Source organism: Vicugna pacos, chromosome 17 (genome assembly GCF_048564905.1).
Source record: "Vicugna pacos chromosome 17, VicPac4, whole genome shotgun sequence".
Lineage (NCBI taxonomy): Eukaryota > Metazoa > Chordata > Mammalia > Artiodactyla > Camelidae > Vicugna > Vicugna pacos.
Window position 1 is genome coordinate 50,082,325 of NC_133003.1, and position 19,445 is coordinate 50,101,769.

General features: G+C 50.6%; 2 long non-coding RNA genes across 2 annotated transcripts in view; one reads left to right on the forward strand and one right to left on the reverse strand.

Annotated features, from left to right (window-relative positions):
• The first annotated feature begins 739 nt into the window (after positions 1–739).
• LOC140686611 (uncharacterized) lies at positions 740–2,142 on the forward strand. Its single transcript, XR_012060452.1, has 3 exons — positions 740–923; positions 1,177–1,315; positions 1,925–2,142. It is a non-coding gene; the product is annotated as an uncharacterized lncRNA (long non-coding RNA).
• A 3,900-nt stretch (positions 2,143–6,042) lies between these two features.
• Positions 6,043–19,445, reverse strand: part of LOC140686821 (uncharacterized) — a 57,415-nt gene continuing 44,012 nt past the window's right edge. Inside the window, exon 4 of the long non-coding RNA XR_012060791.1 lies at positions 6,043–6,293. This is a non-coding gene — a long non-coding RNA (uncharacterized lncRNA). The remainder of the gene's footprint in view (positions 6,294–19,445) is intronic.

Genomic DNA, 19,445 nt, shown 5'->3' on the forward strand with positions numbered 1-19,445 from the left:
GCTATCCGAACAGATGCAGTGAGAATATGCCCTTCTGGTATATTCCTTCCCCAAAATGGGCATCCTGAATCCAAGCACTAAGAAGGCACAGCCAAACTGAGACTGAGGGACATTCCACTGCATGCCTGGCGGGTAATCTCCGAGAGCATCGAGGAAGACTGAGTTGCTGTTCTGGAACGAAGGAGACTAAAGATCAGACACACATGCGGCAGGGCTGGGTCCTCTGTGTTATTTAATAAAGGACATCACTGGGGTAGTTAGTATCGAATGGGGTCTGAGAATGAGGTGTTATAATGCACTAATGTTCATTTCCTGACGAGGGGGCTTGTGGTGAGGATGACGATGTCCTTGTTTGTAAGAAATACAAAATATTTGAGGGTGAGAGGGTATCATGTTAGCCATTTACTTTCAAGGGGTTTGAGGGGAAAAAGCTCTTTTGTACTGCTGCTGCAATTTTCTGTGAATTTGAAATGATTCCCCCCATAAAAAAGAAAAAAAGAGGAAAGAAACAGAGCTCCTTCAGGGAAACCTTCCTCGATCGTTATCGAAGGAAGGTGCTCGCCTGTGCGAAGGAGGTGGGGCACTCTCCAAGGACAGCTGCAGAAAGGCTTCTCTCTGGCAGGCATGGGGGGGGTGGCTTCCTGGGTTCCTCCCACCTCAGAGGAGGGGCAGTGCCAGCAGCTGCTAAAGGTGGATCGGGAGGCCAGCAGCTGCAGCTATCTCAGGGAAAGGCCTGGGGCTGACTCCAGAGGCCCAGGCTGGAGGCCAGCCTTCACTTGAACACCTGCAGCAACGCAGAGCTTACCACCTGTGTGCTAAGCTGTCATCATTAGCAAGTTTGTCCTCTTGTAACCAGCAGCTCACGTCTGAGGGAGGCTGACCTGCACCTGAGAAGGCCTGGTCCCTCCTGACTTCAGCATCAGGTCAGTTTTACTGGGAAGTGTTCGATTCCTTCATCCTCCCCACGTGGGTTTGCGGCGATGGTGCCCCCTTGTGTCCAAGAGAAGAAGTGCAGTTGCCTCAAGCCAAGATCCTTTAAGGAGAGGCATATGATTAACGCCCTCACCACCGCCACCCCAAATGTACTCCTCTTTGGACCAGCCAGCCCATTTACTCCCATCTGTTTAGGCATTAATTCTTTACTTTGTTTGTTTGTTCATGTATTCGTTCATTCAGGCAATCACTGCTCTCTAGGTGGCTGTCCTTGACCCTGGAAGTACAAACGTGGGTCATTCCCAGGACTTACCATCAAAGAGCTCTTGGTATGATGCAGGGACAGATCACTCCACCACAGCAAGATCTGTGCCTGCTAAAGGTAAGCACAAAGGGCTCTGGGAGTACCCAAAAGAATCTGGGAAGTCTTCTAGGAGGAGGTGACCACAATTCAGCTCCCTTCTGCCCCCTACTGCCACCAGATGGGAGCTCTCCAATGCTCACTATACTCTCCTCTGGGACATCTGGCTCCATCTAGGCCTGGCCGACAAAGAGCTACCCTCCCTAGTCCTACACCTGGCCATAGAGGCATCAGAGCTCAGTGAGTCCCTCTAGGCAGCCTTGAGGCATAACTTCTCCTGCTGGTAATAGTATTGATAAAAATGACAGTGATATTTATATTAATACTAATAATAACAGCTACCATTTAGTGAGTCTTTGTTTCAGGCACTGTGTTCAGAACTGTACAGTATTATGTCATGTAACCCTCACAACTACCCAGTAGGGACCAAGATTATTCCCACTTTACAGATAAGGAGACTAAGTCTGAGTGAAGTTAAGGAAGGAATCTTGCCCATCACCTTTCAGTCACTGACTCTCCAGCTCCACGTGGTCTGCACCCATCTTCCCCACTCTCCCTGCTGCTACACCCACGGAAGGTCCCCCCTTTTCTCAAAGGCCAGCTCTGACCCCATCACCTCACATGTTCCAGGGCCTGACTCCATGTTCCTGTACTTTGTAATGCTAAACCGTCGTTGGACCGCTCCTCCCTTCACAGAGGTGACTGGGGTGAACCACACGCTTTATCATGGGACATGCACTGGGGACCTACTGGACCATGGAGGCTCAAGTAACAGCTGTTGCTTGAAGGAAACTGCCCTGTTTTAACTCCTGATATGGGTCTAAAGCCATGAGAACTTTTTTCCAATGCTCAAGCTGATTTTGGTTTTGCGATCTGGCTGGACTCCTGCTGTGGTGCCAGGGTGGGTGGGTATTGAGCTGGCTGTCGTGGGGCAGCGGTGAACACTCCCCAGGGCCCGCCCCATGCCAAGCTTGATTACATTCATTATATCAGCAGTTCCTCAGCATGGCCCTTCATGAAGGAGTGGAGTCTCAGGTGAGAGCCGAAGGGCCCTGGACACCCTCGGGTCCACTCTCCAGGCTCCCACCCTTCCTCTTGTTCCTCTAACACACCACACTCATCCCTGTGCACTGGCTCTGCCCTCTGCTCACCCCGAGAACCTTCTCCTGACCGGCTCTGGCTCATCATTCAGGTCTTAGCTCACTGTCACTTGCTCTGACCACCCTGCCTGTCCCACCTCCCTATTCAGCCTCTGGCCCACCTCCCTATTCACCCTTCTTTGTGGCACTGTCCATGCTCTGAAATCCTCATGCATTCATTGCTTGCTTGCTCACTGACTTTATTTCCTGCAAACCCATGAACTCCACGAAGGCAGAGGCTCTGCCATCTGCACACCCAGGGTCCAGAACAGGGCCGGGCACATCGTAGGTGCTCAGGAAACACCTGTTGCGTGAATCGAATTGCTTGCAAGCCCTGTCCACTGGACCTCTGAGGGCCCCTTCACGCCCTCTGCCGTGCCTCCCCCTGCTGCCACTCGAGCCGTAGCCCTTATCACTGGCGATGCAACCTGAAGCCACTCAGGTGTTCAGGCCCTCCTCCAGAGTTGTCTTTGTGATCCACACTGCCATTCACACACCTCACCTCTTCAAAAACATGATTATCATCATTACCATTAGGATTTTCACTCGATGAGGACTGCAAACCTGTCATCACTGCTGGGTTAAAAGTTCCCCCAGTGTCCCAAGGTTTTCATGATCTCATTTCATAGATGGGAGCACAGAAGCTCAGAGAGGTTAGTGACCTGACCAAGCTCACACAGCCACTGAGTGGCAGTGCTGGGATTTGAACCCTGGCCAATGCGATTCCCAATGGCCCACTCTTGGCTGCAGAGCCTTAGCCAGCAGCAAACCGGGGTGAGCATCATTAAAACACAGGTGCCCGGGCCCCAGGCCGTGAGTGTGCGATTCAGCAGGTCTAGGCCTGAGGATCTGCATAAGTGTGGCTGTGGCTGTGACCGCACGTGGCGAAACCCACTGGCCCGGAAAAATTCTGGCTGTAGTTCCCGGATGTTCACGGCTCTCCTGTATCCTCTCCATGTACTTTGGGCAGGGGGAGGGTCCACGGACCACACTTGAATCTCAGTCCCTACTCCCTTTGCAAGTCTGACTTTTTCTTAATAAAGTTAATTATCTGACCTTGAAACACACCACAGCTGACACGCCACAGAAAGGCCTCTACTTGTCTCACGGACGCAATGATAAATAGAGGGCCCGGAGCAATTTCTCTTGGAGGTTTCGTGTCAGTATTTTAATAATCGCTGAGCAGAGCCTTGGGAGCCAATTACAGAACTAGGACAGTTTTTTTTTTCTTCTAAAGCTACTTGGTTTCCAACTCCTAAACTTGAGGGCGTCTGGTACTGACGGGCCCAGAAGGGTTCTGACATTGTCCCCCCCCCCCCCCGTGTGAGTGGTGCATAGAATCTGAACTCTTGTTCCAGTAAAGCAGATGCGCTGGGGCTTCCCTCCCCTCCTCCACCTTCTCCCCTCCGCTCCTCCCCCTCCTCCTCCTCTACCTCCCTCTTCCTCTCCTCTTTCACCTTCCTCACCGAAACCAAGTCACCCCAGGATCCAAATCTGAGGCTGGAGACCTGCCTGTTGTCAGCCTTCCTCCTTGCTCTCCCATGTGGCCAGCAGCCAGGAATCTGCATTGCCTGGAGGCCGCAGGGGACCTCAGGGACCTGGGGGTCTAGGACCCTCAGGAGCTTGCCTGGCTTCCCCTCCCTGCCTGGCAGAGGCCCTTGTCCTCCCAAGCCATCACGGTAGTGGGTGGAGCTGTTGCTGACTCCAGCACAGACCAGGTACTCAGTCCTCTCCCATCCTCTGCTGGCCCCCACCATACCTGGAATAAAACAAGACTCCCTCCGGCTGACCCCCAAGTGCACCAGGCATGGCCCGCCTCAGGGCCTTTGCACAGTAGTTCCCTCTTCCCCAGATTGCTGCACAGCAATTCATGTGATTCAGGTCTCTGCTCAAATGCCACCTTCCCAGATACCCCCAACTAAGACAGCACCTCCCAGCCCTCTGCCGCACCCTGTACTAGTCATTATCCTCATCCTCCATACCTGCTGTGTGTCTGTTACTGTACATCTCTCTCCCTAGAGTGTGAGGAGCACAGAGGCACAAGAATCAGGTGTGGGCTTTGCTCACCACTGTATCCAGTGCTGGGCTCATGGGAGATGCTCATGCTTAAACAGTGAATGAATGAATGGATGGATGAATGAATGAATGCATGAATGCTAGCACCAGTGGAGGAGACCAGGGGTACGCTGGGTGATTTTATACTTATTCTCCCACCCATGCTGCAAAGTGGGAATTACTGGCCCTTTTTTGATGTGATAATGGCTCACCTAAGTGAGGAGGCTGAGTTACCCAGGGTCACACAGTGGTCAGGGGACCTGAGCCAAGAACCCAAGTCTGTGTGACTCCAGGTTCGTGGATGAGTGGGTGGCTGGATGCAGGCAGGGTGGCTCCCAGGAAGGACCAGTCCCGTGGTGATAGAGTGCAGGTGGGAGGTCAGGTCTTGGGGTCAGGCAGCGTGACATGGCTGTTGCACGGGCCCTGGGGCTCCCCCCAGATGGAGACTGAGGGCAGAGGCTGGACCCTAGGTGGACCTCAGGGTAGGACTTGGAGAACAAGCTTAGTCCTCCAGAGTGGAGAGGGGGCTTGTAGAGACTGTCTGGGGGCTAGGGCTGGTCAGGATGGGCTGGCCCCAAACCTTTTCATGCCCCACACACATGATTTATGGAGCTGGGCTGGTGCTGTGATCCTGCCCTGTGGGGACGGGCTTGGCTAGAGCCAGCGCAAGAGATGAGGTGTCAAGAGATGGGTGTTAAGAGATGGGGTGTTTGTTAGCAGAGGCTGGGGCTGGAGGTCACAGGCCTGCTAGTGAACTTTCAGCTTCCGGCCAGGTCAGGAGGGGAGGTGGCAGAACTCTCAGGGCAGAAGGACACTCACTGTTCCAAAGCATCCTGGAGTGACAGGCATGCAGAGTAAACTCATGGGCATCTTGACTAGGAGGGCAGCTCAGGGCCCAGCACTGCTCCCAAGAGGCAGGCAAGAGAGAGTGGCTGGGATTTCTCCATCCAAGCCAAGTGTGGGGCCAGGAACCTCAAGTAACACCAGGACAACCTCACTGGAGGTTGGAAGGAGGTGCCAAGAGGTCCCAACAGAGACGATGGGAATTAGCACACAGAGGAAGAAGTGTAGGGTCTGCCAGGACAACATGGACAGGGACGCCTTCCTGGGAGGCAGAGAAGAAAGACCACAGTGAAACAGCTCGGAATGACTTGACCAGGGCTTGGGACTTGCCCCAGATTCAAGCTTAGGCAACTGTGGGCACAAGTAGCAAGACCCCCAACAGCAGCCTGGCTGGGGTTGGAAGGACGCCGTCCTCCCCGCCCGCCCCTGCACATACACGCCTGCCTCGGTGTCCTCATCTGTGAAATGGAGCAGTGATCCCAGCCTGGAAGGCAACCTGGACGTTGGAGAAGTGCCATCACAGTCCCTGACCCACAGCAGGTGCTCGAACCACGGAGGTCCCACAGCTTCCAGGTGGACCCTCAGGAGGAGAGCATCCGCAGAGCTGGGGCTCAGGTGTCAGCTCTGGATGTGTGAATCGGATGGGATCCTGCCTCTCAGGTCCCATGCTGGTGGAAGGGGTATTTGGGGAAATAAATGATGACACTGAAATCCAGTCCCTTTGAATATATTTAAGACATGCAAACCTCACCCTTGGGCAATGATTCAGCCCCGGACCACCTTCAGTCACTTGGAGCCAAGGCTGGTGAATGAGGGCAGTGACCCAGGTGAGAGGTTCTGACGGCTGTGGGCTCAGGCTCTGGAACCACACTTGGGTCTCCCCTCTGGCTGGGGAAGTGCCCTGACTTCTCTGGGCCTCAGTCTCTTCTGCTGTGAAACGGGTACCCTCCTGGCCTATGTGCCTGGTGGCAAGAAGGAAATGAGATTAATCACAAGAAAGCCGAGTGAGCCCCGTGCCTGTTCCGTGGTGAGGGCTGTTACAGTTCCCAGCCTCTCCTGGGCGCTGAGAGGCGTGAGCACCCCCGGGGAGCACAGAGATGGGGAAGGACTTGGGGAGTGGAGAGGAGCACGAGAGAAGGAGGGGCGGTACTCAGGCCAGCAGAGTCTCCTCCACTATAGGGACGCTGTGGGGACACTGGTGTCCTCAAAAGCAGGACAAGCCTGCCACCCAGTGCTGTGAAGTGCCACCACAGCAGCCAGGCAGAGCAGCTGCCTCTCCTGGCCCCTTCCCCTGTGTCCCCAGCCTGGGTCTGCCTGGATTTGGGGACCACAGTGGCCTTTAGGGATCTGTGGTGACCCAAGGTTGCCACTCGCCCTCCTCACCTGAGAAATCGTCCTCCCACCTGATTCTTCAATCAGCTCACAAGTCAACAGAGGGACCTGAGACTCCAGAAGGGAAGCCCAGCAGGTGCCAAGAAGGTCTCGTGGGGATGGAGTGAGTCACAGCAGGAAATGACTGAGGACCCAGAGCAGCCGGTAGGCAGGGCACTCAATGAAGTATCAGGCACCCGTTAAAAATGATCACTGTGGGGATGGGGAGGCCACGGGAAAGGTGCTGATGATGCTCTAACAGAAACTGACACAGCCTGAAAACAACTTTCTGCCAAGTCGATCCTTGCTGTTCAGGGGCATTTGGGTGAGGTGGAAGGACACTACGTGGCTTCTTTTATATTTACGGTATTATGTTTATAAAGTGATAAACATATATGTGAAATACACATATATTTCACTACTATATTCCTGTATAATCATATATTCTATATTTTATTAGATTTATTTTTTGAATTAATTTTAATTGTTATTGTATTATTAGTACTACATTGCCCAGCACCGTCCTAGGACTCTGAGACACATTATCTCGTTAATCCTCATGCTGGCTGGTGACCTAGGAGCCATCATTTCCCTCACTTTACAGATGAGGAAACTGAGACACAGAGAGGTGGAGGAACTGGTCCAGGGTCACAGAGCCAGGACCAGACAGAGCTGGGATTCGGGCTCAGGTCCTGGCCCCGGGGCCTGAGCTTCTAAGCCACGGTGCTGCAGAGGCTTCCTGGTCTTACAGGCTTCTTTGGGTCATCAATGCAAATCCTAGCGGAAAAGATGCTTTCTCAAAAAAGCTTTTTCTTAAAGGCCCACCAGGAAACAGTTTCATGTGTACACATCCTCTTCAGTTGCACTTTATAACTAGTTATATATTTTTAAAAGAGAAAGGGGGATAAAACGACCACCACCACCACCACCACCAGGCTGGTCCACGGTGGATTTGTGGAGGGACTCACGACTTCTGGAACCTCTGCTCTCTGCTCGTTCCTATGCCCTTTCTCTCACTTCATAGGGCCCTTTCCCCATCCTCAGCCTCCCCTCCTCTTGGTTTTTAAACACTTGCTCTTGGGAAAAGTCCTGATCAATGGATCAAAAAAGAGTGATAGGGAAAAAGGCTCTAATGCTGGAATTTCAGGCAACAAGAGAGAGGAAGTGAGAGTGAGGAGAAGAGGCAAAGGGAGAGAAGGGGAGCCCTGGGGTTCACTGAGCACAGACGCGGGTCCAGATACATTCTCATGTTCTCTTATGTGAACCCTGCTGCCGATCTTCAGAATACGCATTATCCCCACTTGAAAGATGAAGAGACTGAGGCTCTGAAGGGTGAGAGGATTTGTCCAAGGCCACCCAGCTAGAAAGTGGTAGAACCAAGATTTGCACCCAGGCTCTTGTGTAGCGTTCACTGCATGTTCTCTGAGCCCCAGGAGTGAGCCCAGCATGTGCCGTGAGCTGAGGGGTGGGACAGAAGAACATGATCCAGATCCTGGCCTCCAGCAGCTTGGACTGGACTGGACTCTCATGTGCAGTGAGGCTCATGAGCCCAGACGCATAGTTCAGGCTGGGCCAATCCTGGCTTTTGACAGCTGGAATATTAGACACCCATCAAAAGGATACCTAAGAAGGCAACGTTCCCCACTTGGATACTAAAAAAACTAACAAAGAAAAGAGTGAGCATATGCCAAAAAAAAAAAAGTGAGATTCAGTGTTTTAAGTGACCTTGCCCTGGTTAGCTGTGTGACCTTGGGCCAAGTTATTTAATCTCTCTGGGCTAAGTTTCCTCATGTGTAAAATGGGTTGATGCCTTGGCTTGGTATGTAAGCAATCTGTAAACTGAAAAGCATTTTAATATACAGGTGATATGATGCTTTTAATAAAGAATGGTTGATTGCTTTCCGAATTTCTCCTGTGAGTGAAGCTGGTGCTAAGAGCTTGATCACTGACAGCAGCCTTGACTTCAGTAACCCCCAAAGGAGCTCAGCAACAGCGAAGGATCATTAACCCCCGACACCTGCTCCCCAGCTCCCGTTACTGATACCTCTCGTTGATGCAGCAGGCATCTTCCCCCATTTTGGAGATGGGAAAACTAAGGTCGACTTGCCCAGTATCCATCAGCCTGTAGGCACCAGAGTTTGGACACATCAGATTCCCTGCCTCTTTCTACACCTCCCTCCAGTCTCCCCACCCGCCTCGCCCAGCCCTGGACCCCATCCTTCACGAGGATGAAGACTGGCGGTGAGGCTGGCATGAAAAGGCAGTCCAGCGGCTTAGGACCGACATCTCAACGAGCAGAGACCTCATTTATAAGACCAAAGAGAGCCCTGAGGAAAGTTAATTGAAGTGAATGAAATCCCGAAGAATTTAGCACTCAATTTGAGAGACTATTTTTGGCTGAACCAAGATGAAAAGACAAAAGAAAGTGCACCAAAATTGAAGAGAAACTAATTTGGAAGACATAATAGGGAGCAAACTTCTCAAATTTCCTCAGAGCCCGGGAGACATGATTATTCACGAAATAATTAGACGCTGTCCTGGGGGTAATGAAAGCTAAAAATGAAGAGGAAAGAAATTGAAAACCTCCAGAAAGGTCATGGGCTGTTCTCAATATTTTTTTTCCTTTACAGCTTTGAAGATGCAAGTATTAATTTGCAAAAGAAAGATAAAGCAGTGTACTAATCAGAGAGGAAATTGAGTTGGGAGAATCTAAACAACTTGCCCATCTGATCTGGGATACTCTGCTGCGAAATGCAGAGCCAGAGGTATCCTGAGCCTAGAGAGGGTGGCAGTCCCATTTGAAGGTGGCTGGAGGTGCACAAAAGCATGACACTGCCCCAGAGCTGCACTGCACCCCAGCCTGAGGGGTCAGCAGACTTCCTCTATAAAGGGCCAGGTTGTGGACACCCTCAGTTTTGAGAGCCAGGTGGTCTCTGCTGCAACTACTCAGTTCTACTGCTGTAACATGAAAGCAATAGGAGCCAGTATATCAATAAGTGAGTGTGGCCATGGTCTAATAAAACTTTATTTATAAAAACAGGCAGCAGGCTAGACCAGACTTTCAGGCAATTACTGCATCCCACCTGAATTACCACAGATGGTCTTCCTATTTGCAGTCTAATCCTGCTTCTAGTCACACAAAAACATTGCTAAAAACATTGGGTTTTTAGAGCATAGAAACACAGAGGGTTTAGTATATGCTAGTCACGGTTCTTAGCACTTACATAACACCTACTATCTTCACAACAACCTTTATGAGGAAGGGCCAGTTTTACAGATGGGGAACTGACGCCCAGAGAGGTGAAGTAACTGGCCCAAGGTCACACAGCTGATGAGTGTCAGAGGCAACACTTGAACCCAGACAGTCTGGCTCCAGAGTCCATGCTCTTAACCACTATAGTTAACTGCCTGTAACAGGATTGGCTCCAAATTCTTCAGGAGCTTCCCACTGCCTACAGGATCTACTCCAAATTCCTTAGCTCAGCACACAAGGGCATCTGAGACTGGGTACATCTCACCTCTCCAGTCTCATCTTTCTCCAAGCCTCATCCCTGCCCCATGCATCAGCACTGCTTGAAGAGCTCTATATCCCCATGCCTCCATTCATACTGTTCCCTCTGCCTGGGATTCTCTTCTCCCACACTAACACCTATTCTACCTCAGACTCAGCCCAAGTGTCACCTCTAGACAGCTCTCCATGTCCTTGGTATCCAGGTTGACTAAGCCACTCCCTCTCTTTGGGTCCTAGTTTCAATGCCTATAAGTGGTGGAAGATCGTGGAATGGCTGATTCCCCAGTAGCCACTAACACTTTAGTATAAATTAGCTTATCAGATTAGCTTAGTTTCCTAGGGCATTTTGAAGCAACGAGCTACAGAAGAAATAAGTTCAGGTGTAGGGGAGAAACAGATTATATGTCATATGACTCAATTTATGTTGAAAGCTTTGATTCTACCTAAGCCTGAAGTGTAGCTCGTCTTGGCTGGGAGCCTGACAACCTGCCTCTCCAGCCCAGGGAACTGAGCACTGAGCTCTGTACCTGCCTAAGGGGAGCAACTGCTTCACTTGAGCCCAGATTCTTTAACTCCAAGAATAGTGCGATTTTCCCAATCCTATAATGAATAAAGAACTGCACTGTCAGGCTAGACAGCTTGGTTAAGACATCCCCCAGAATACCAACTCCTTCTGCTCTAATTCCAATCCTCCAAGGAAACTTTGACCTATAAATTGGTTTCATCCATTCGAATTATTCCCCAATGAACAATTCAAAACTTTTTAACTCTTTCATCCATTCCTTCATTTTAAAGTAACTGAACTAGGTGTTCGAACTCCGATTCCAGCATATTGTCCTTCCACCTCTCTATCTATATATCCTTCTTTCCATCTCTTTTCCACCCATCTGTCCCCCCATCCATCTGTCGCCCTTTCCATCCATCTTCATTCATCCTTCCCTCCATCCACCCATCGATCCAACCTTTCTTCTGTCTATTTCATCCATTCCTTCACTCAAAAATTGGTCGGGTGCCCACTGTCAGCCAGGCCTGTCACTGGGGGCTCAGCAGTCAGTGCTGAACCTAGCAGGGAAGGACATGATCTCTTGGAGCTTACAGTGAAATAGAGGTTCCCCTTCTGCTTGAGCATCTCCTCTCCTCCGCCGTCATTTGCAGGAAACGCTGGGTGCAGTTTCCCGGAGGTTCCCCAGGCCCTGCCCATCCTCACTTTCCCTCACCTCCTCCTCCACGTCTCTGTGCCTCTGTGGTCCGCATCTCCTCCTTCCCCATGGGTAAGCCCACTTTCTAGAATTCTTCACGTCCCTCACTTCAGTCCTCTTCGTCTCATCCTTTCCTGCCTTCTGCAGCCCCTGCCTTACTATTAATCACCACTCATGTTACTGTTTATTTGATGTACAAATATCAACAACCTCTCTGGTCTGAGCCACTGAGACTCTGGTCTGGACTTAGTGGTAGCCTCCTCACTCATCTCTCTTGCTCCCTGCAGTCTTTTCTCAACACAATATTCAAGGTTCTCCACATAAAATGTCACTCAAAAATAGACATTTTGCCGCTCCAAATCCGTTAGTGGATCCCACTTCACTCAGAGTCAAAGTCCTTACACCGTCCCACCCAGCCCCACGTGATCTCTGACTCTCCTGCCGCTTACCCCATCACTCCACCCCAACCACACTTTGCTGTTACTCAAACACACCTACCCCAGGGCCTTTGCACATGGTTTTCCCTCCGCCTACAGCACTCTCCTTCCAGATCTCCCACAGCTCACTCTTTTTTCACTGGGGGCTTATTCAAACATCTCTCATCAGCAAGGCTTTCTCCGACCACCACCAAAGGATGTCATCCCACCTCTCATTCCTCCCTATCTCATTTCCCTACCTTATTTTTTCTCATAAAAAATATCACTGGGCACATAATGTATTTGTTTATCTATCTGCTGCTGTCTCCCCCATTAGGACACAAACCCTGAAAACAGGGACTTTTTCTTTTTTTGTTCACTGCTGTACCTCCAGCATCTCTCACGATGCTCTGTATATAGTACAGAATGAAAGAATGCAGGGATGAGTAAGTGTCCCCTCTCTACCAAATCCCCCCCCACAAGCCTGCAAACATGTCCAAGCTTTTACTTTTAAAACAAATGAAACAAAACAAAAACCTCCCCTGGCCTCTTTAATATATCATCTTTGTTTTTCTTTTCACAACCACCCTGACACAGAATTTTTTTTCCATAATTGCTATCAATGTGCATGTACAATTTGGAGTTCCTCTTTCTCACGTCACTGCTCCCTGCATACACTGACGAATGTTCTAGATGCGAGGTGGCTGGGGGAAGGGCCTCTAGAATTTTCCTCAATTCTGGTTCCACCTCCCAGCTTTTGCCACATCCTTACATTCCCTTTACATGCTTCGATTCAGTAGCCGTCTTAAAAAAACTCACCTACTTATTTAAATAAAGTTATTTTAAAAAAGACCTTATAATGCTACAAGAAACAGGAAGTCAGTATGACTAGCCATAACTAGAATGCAACTGGAAAAATAAAGTAAAAACAAAAACAATGTGATTACATTCTAGACGGAGACTGTCACCTGCTGGGGGCGCTGGGCTGAAATGTCCCCAGCCCCCTTTGCATTTCTTGAAAAGAGAGGTCAGGGAATGTCAGAGAGCCAGGGGCTACAGTGAACAGTGCTGCTCTGCATCCTGGAAGTTTGCTAAGAGAGTGTATCTCAGGCAATGTGTTAATTAACTTGTGGTCATCATTTCACAATGTATATGTATACCAAACTAAAGCGCAGTACACGTTAAAGATATACAATTTTACTTGTCAATCACACCTCAGTAAAGCTGGGAGTAAAAATGACCCAGGAGTCCCACACCTTCTAGTGGAGCCACCAGGATGGAGGCCTTGGAGCTGCACTGACACTCCCAGCATCACTGAAAGGCATTTAATGTCCCTGGATTCATGGCACCATGTCCTGCCTGTGTCCCCCCAATTCAAACTCATTTTCTGAGCAAGGCGTAAGCCTCCCTTTGGGAGATTCTGGAAGAATGGAAAGGGAGCTAGACTGTGAGCCTCCCTGAGGCTAGTCCTTGCCCCTCTCCAGACTTGCCCGCAATCTCAGAGCACTCACTTCCTCTCTCCAGACAGAACTCAGCTTCCTCACCGCTAGGAGCAGCAGTCGACCTGGAAGATTTCTGACATTCACGATCTGTCAGGGCCTTATAGTTACCATTTAGTCATAAACTTCATATCCCACTCAATTAATACACCACAACTCACCTCACCCCACGACGGGACATTCATTGTGTTTTTGGCCTTTCACTGTTCTGGTTCTCAAGGCCATAAACATGCTTTCCCCCCTCATAATAGCATTTTCCCTATTTCGAAATTATTTCATAGGATAAATGTTCAGAATTGGCATTCCTAGACCAAAGCATGTGGGTCTAAGCCTCCTTGGCCTGTGGTCCTCCCAAAGTCACATATCTTTTCCCAACCACACACGCAGTGCCGAGGAGTGGGCTCTGGGAATGGCCACAAGAGCTAGCAGCAGGACTGTCTGGAACCCGTTTTAGACATCTTTAGCAGGCTGGGGCTTTAAGAAGATGTGGATTTAAGGGGAAGAACTGACTCGCCTTCAAGCAAATATGTGATTTGGCTCAGAGCTCACCCCTTGAAAGCCCAGAGGCCTCAAGCCCTCTCCCTCTTTACCCAAATCTTGGCTCCTCTTTCTCCTTACTTCTCTGATGCCTGGAACAAGCAAAGGATTTCGGAGAAAGAAACATTCTCCCCTTGGTTTTTCCTGTGGACCTGTCACTTCACCCACTTTCCTCTAACGAGGAGGCCACAGCCCTGGTGCCTCTCTCACCCACCAGCAGGGGAATCCAAATCTGCACCCAAGACCGGTGCCCTTCGAGATCACCGTGGATGTTTGGGAGTACTTTCTTCTTGGTTCTGAAGCAGGAGGTGTGTTTTTCTCTATAGTATTTCTCAGCTTCACCCCGCAGTGAGAGGGCTTCCCTCTTACAGCATGTCACATCGTCTGCCTCATGAGCGACACGTGTCAGCTCCCTGAGGGCAGGGATCTGTGTCTGTCCTGTTCACGGCTGCCGCTCCTGCATCTAGATCAGTGCCAGGCACACGGCAGGGGTTCAGCACAAGTTCGTTGAGTGAATGGATGTTGCAACCACATTCCTCCATGTTGGTTCACATCTGGTGTAGGAAGTGGGTCAAGCCATCCCAAGTCATAGCTTTCAGCCCCAAAAGGCCAGGAAATGTTCTAACAACATGGCAGCGTATGGTGAAATAAGGTTTTTCTAGTCTGGAGAACTTCAGGATTATTCAAGTTCAAATCCAGACTGTGAAGAAAGTGAAGTCACTGAAGATCATTTTTCAAGGAGATAATGAGAATGTGTTTCTTTCTCCCCTTGGAGGAAGGGGACACGCATTCTGAGAAAAGAGGAAAAGGGGAGAGAAAATGAGAGGTGAAAGAGGGGGAAAAAGACAGAAAGACAAGAAGGGGAAGAGACAGATAAGAAAGGTGAGTATGTGACTTGATGGACAAATGCAATCTAAGAATAAAAAGTTTAAAACGTCCAGACCTTGAAAACATTTGTTTAATAAGTCAGTTTAAAACACTGGCCGGGGAAGGTAAAACCAGGTTTTAAAAATCCTTTTTAAAGCTGATTAAAATTAGGTTTCTAAATGTGCTCCAGAGCGATGAGGTAAAGCTGCCCCTGAGCCGGGGTCCTGCCATCGGGAACCTGAGCGGAGGAGCCGGCATCCAGCACAGGGAACCTATGTCAGGACCCTGGAGAGCGCCAAGCCTACCAGGGCCTGGGAGGTTCTCACTGAGCAAATCTGGCCGGGCAGGGGAAGTCTCCGTCCCCCAGGCCCCTTCTGAGGACTGAGGATTGGAGCCTTTTCCTCCGGGCTGAGACCCTGTGCTAACCAGGAATGCAGACACTGAAAAATGGAACCTTGGAGCTGAAACTGGGCGTTACTGACCTCCTTCAGATCTGAGTACATCACCCCATCACCCCACCTCTTTGCCGACTTCTGGGTCCTGTGTGTACTTGATTCTATATCCCACTGGTCCCTTACTCGGCCCATATTGAGACAATCAGGCCCCAGAGAAATGAAAATGAACTACCCAAAGTCACCCTGAGACGATGCCTCACATTCTGAAGGAGAAAAAGATGTGCAAAAGATTCGGGGGCCTGTTAGACCATGACTCCTTCTCAGACGGCTGCACTGGATTTTTGGGGTTCCCGCAGGTATCCCCATCTAATGGTCCCAGACCAGTGGTGCACAAAGACTCTACGCTCTGAAGTTCTTCATACTTTCTCTTGCTTTTCCTCTTTTCCCAGCAGAAAGCCCACAGTGGAGGAGCTACTTAACCCACAAATGGCTTACTTTCTATGGGTAACAGTCATTGTGCTTGTCCTGGCTCGCTGGAAAGGGATCAACTCCTGGTTGGTTAGACAACTTGTTAGCCCCTGCTCCATCCAAAATTTTCTTTGGTTCTGGTCTGGATAAAGCTGAGTCCCTTCTGGGCCTCATCCCTGTGCAGTGAGTGCAGGAGAAGCTGTGAGGCCCGGTTGACTACAGCAATGCAAGACACCCGCATCCCAATGCCAACCCTCTGACGCAAGGATCCCAGGACAGCTTAGAGAGGGCAAATGCTCAAGGGCAACAAACAGCAAGCACAGTTCTGCGACCAGAGCTGTGGGCAGGGACCGTTTCAGACCCCGGAAGAGAGAGCCACGTCTCAAAGCAAAGCCATCATTCCTCCTCTCCTGGGGCCTGCAGGACACTTCCGAGTGTCTGGCATTGGGATTTATCCCCAGTGCATGTTATGAAAGGCATAAAAATGTGGTCTCCTGTCCCCAACTGTCCCCTCACCTAGGCATGACGAGGTCAGAAATTCCACCCTTGTGGATGAAAATCTCTCCTTTGGGTTGAGTGTTGCTCTTCTCTGTGTGCCCTCATTTAAAATGCAACTAAAAGATGAAAGGCTTCCAAGGTTGGTGTCTCGCCCTGTGGAGTAGGGTAGTGTGCTTGTCAGATTCTCCAGAGAAACAGAGCCATGGGACAGAGAGACAGAAAGGATATATATACACACACACACATCTACATGTGCATGTATATGCACACACACATATATAAAATCTAGGATGTCTATCTATCTATATCTCTGAGTGAGAGAGAGACAGATTTATCACGAGGAATGGGCTGGTGTGATTACTAAGGCTGAGAAGCCCTACAATCTGCCATCTCAAGCTGGAGCCCCAGGAAAGCCAGGGTGTAGTTCAGTCAGAGTCTGAAGGCCTGGGAACAGGAGAGCCGGGGGTGTAACTCCAGTCTGAGGGCAGAAGAGATTAAATGAGATGCCAGCTCAAGCTGCGAGGAAAGAAAAAGGGACAAATTCCTCCTTCCTGAAACTTCTGTTCTATTGAGGCCCTCAGCAGAGGGCAGTCTCCCTCTGCTTTGCAACATCCACTGATGCAAACACCAACACCCTCACAGTACGCCCAGTAACACACAGAAAGAGTAACATCGTTCAAGATGCGCTTTTTCTCTCAGGTCATGGACCACTGATGTCTACACAGAAGATGTTAGAAGGAGGAAGCTCATGATGGGGTGGAGATCAGGGCTTCTCACACCCCCTGGCTGGGCAGGCACGCTCTTGCTAGGGAACCAGCCCCGATGGCAGAGTCCTCAGAGGGGCTCGCTGAGACCAGGTGCACATCACCCCCCACCTACCACTGTCATCAACAAACACTGCTGACAAGCTGACGCAATCTACCCTGAAACTCGCCTTCGACCCAAGTCACAAACCAGTGCCCTGTGTGCTTTGACCAGGGGTCAGGGCTGGCACCTCTCTTTCTCCAGCAAAACAGTGCAGGGCAATTCCAGCCCTGCTGCAATCCCCCCTCACACTGTACCTGTAAAGTGAGTCAGCCTTAAATCTTGATGCTCAGACTGTGGCCTTAACCCAACAGCATCTGGGAGACTGGGGAGCTTGTTAGAAATGCAGAGCCTCCAGCCCCCCTAGACCTACTGAAGCAGACCTGAATCCCATAGGCCCCTGGTAAGTCCGACACTGAAGTCAGAGGCCCTGTCTGAAAGCCGACCACGCTCACACCACCCTCTCTTCCTGCCTTGCAGGCTGGCTCTGAACCCAGCACTGAGACCAGACTGATCTGCCCAAGAAAGAAAGTGGCCCTCATTGTGTCTCAGCCCTGAGCCCCCAGCCCAGGTCGGGCAGGGCAGTGTCTCCATTGTGGGCTGGCCCAGGCTGGGGAGAGTTCAAGTCCGCAGCCTGCTCGCCTTCCCTGGGAACCATCAGTACTGAGGGCTGGTGACCTTGTGCTGGTGTCCAGGGTCGTCTGGGACCCGGAGGGCACTCCCATCACTGCTCTTCTTCCTCCACCCAACATGTGAATTCAGACAGGGCCCGGTTAGCGCTGATACTGATGCAGGCTTGAAGGGGAAATTAGTATGACCGATGCACTGTTACCATTACTCCTCGCAGCAGCAACAGCTAACGTCGAATACTCCTCCTAGCACCATTCAACCACTAGCCAGCATTTACTTGGGCATTTACTACGTGTAATTGGTCAGGCGCTATTCCAGGTGCTTTGTGCACACCAGCCCATTCATTGCACCCCTCTATAAAGCAACAGCTACACCTATTTTGCAGAGGAAGAAATTGAGTCTTAGGCTAGGTATCTTGTCAAGTCACCTAGCCCAAAGAGGCAGCGCCAGGACTCGGACTCAGGTATCTGATTGCAAAGACCCACCTCCTAACTCTGACCTTGCTCTTCTTTGGGAAGGACCCACTCCACATGTGCTGGCATTGCAGGAGTGGGTACAACAGACACAATCCCTGCCCTTGTGGAAGGTGCGGTCTAGGGGAGCGGGGAGGGCGGAATTCCTGGGCACACACTGCACTTTGCTTATATTCAGTCAATTGCTTATATGAAAGCCCAGAAAGGCGAGGACATCATTATCCCCTGAGGTAGGGCTCAGAGAGGTTAAGTAACTCTCCCCAGGGTCACACAGCTGGGCGTAGCAGGGCAGGGAAGGGACAGGTGAAGCGCCCACCTGCGGTACCTCAGTGACGGCTGAAGAGCTGCAGGTGTGTATGTGAGTTCCGGGCTCTTTCAAACTGCCCTGACTCCTTGCCAGCTTACCAGAGCTGGAGTCCTCTAAATCCCACCAGAGGAAGACTAGTGTCCTGTTTGTCATATTCTGGAATTCCTAGAGGCAGTTTCCCTGTCCCCAGCTTGCTGTGTGGCTTTGATCTCCCCGAGCCATATGCCACCTACTGTCAGGGCTAGTGTGATGACCAATCAGACAGACCATGGAAGAGTGTTATCAGGTAGGGGTCCCTGTACACATCTTCTCCCAAACCTCAGGCTGGCAGTCAGGTCTTGGGAGATCCACATCCCCCACTGGGAGAACCATTCGCTGATAGGGAGCATGCAAACAAGTGGCCCTAGACCCAGAGATGCAGCCCCTCTGGACCCAGCGCTGGTTTTCCAGTGTCTGTGGCCCCCTGAGTACCGCCCAGTGGGGCTCAAGGGGTAGAGGCCCTTCCAACACTAGTGCAATATTCGCCTTGACCACACGAGGGCAACATGCACCCGTGCAACATAGCTCCTGGTGCAGCGATGCTGGGGCCCTTACTCCTGCTCCCAGAGGAACGGGGTGCTGCTCTCATGCACAAAAAGTGGCGAGAGCTCTCCCCATCGTGCCCACCCACCCTACTCTGCCCAGTGTTCCTCCTGCCTGCCTCTAGCCTCACAGATACCCAGTCTTCTCTTTAAGGTAAGTGCTTAGTTTAAGGGTTAAAGACAGGCTAGATATTCTCCTATCACTTTCCATTCAACCAGTTTTTACTGAAAACCTGCTTCATGCCACTAACCTGCGTGCTGGGGACTCGGCAGTCACAAGCCAGGCACAGATCCCTGTCCTCACTGAGTTCATAGTCTAGTGCAAGTTATCTAGCTGCCTTCGCCCCTATGATATTTTATTATGAAAACCTTCAAACATGCAGAAAAGTTGAAAGAATTTACAGTGAACACCCACAGACTCACCAATCTGACCACAACTCTATCCACTTATTTCTCCCTCTATTCAGCCATCCTACTTTTTTGCGCATTTCAAAGTAAGTTGTAAACATCTCTCTTCTCTCTCTGCTCTAAATCACTACTAGAGTTCACACCCTTCAA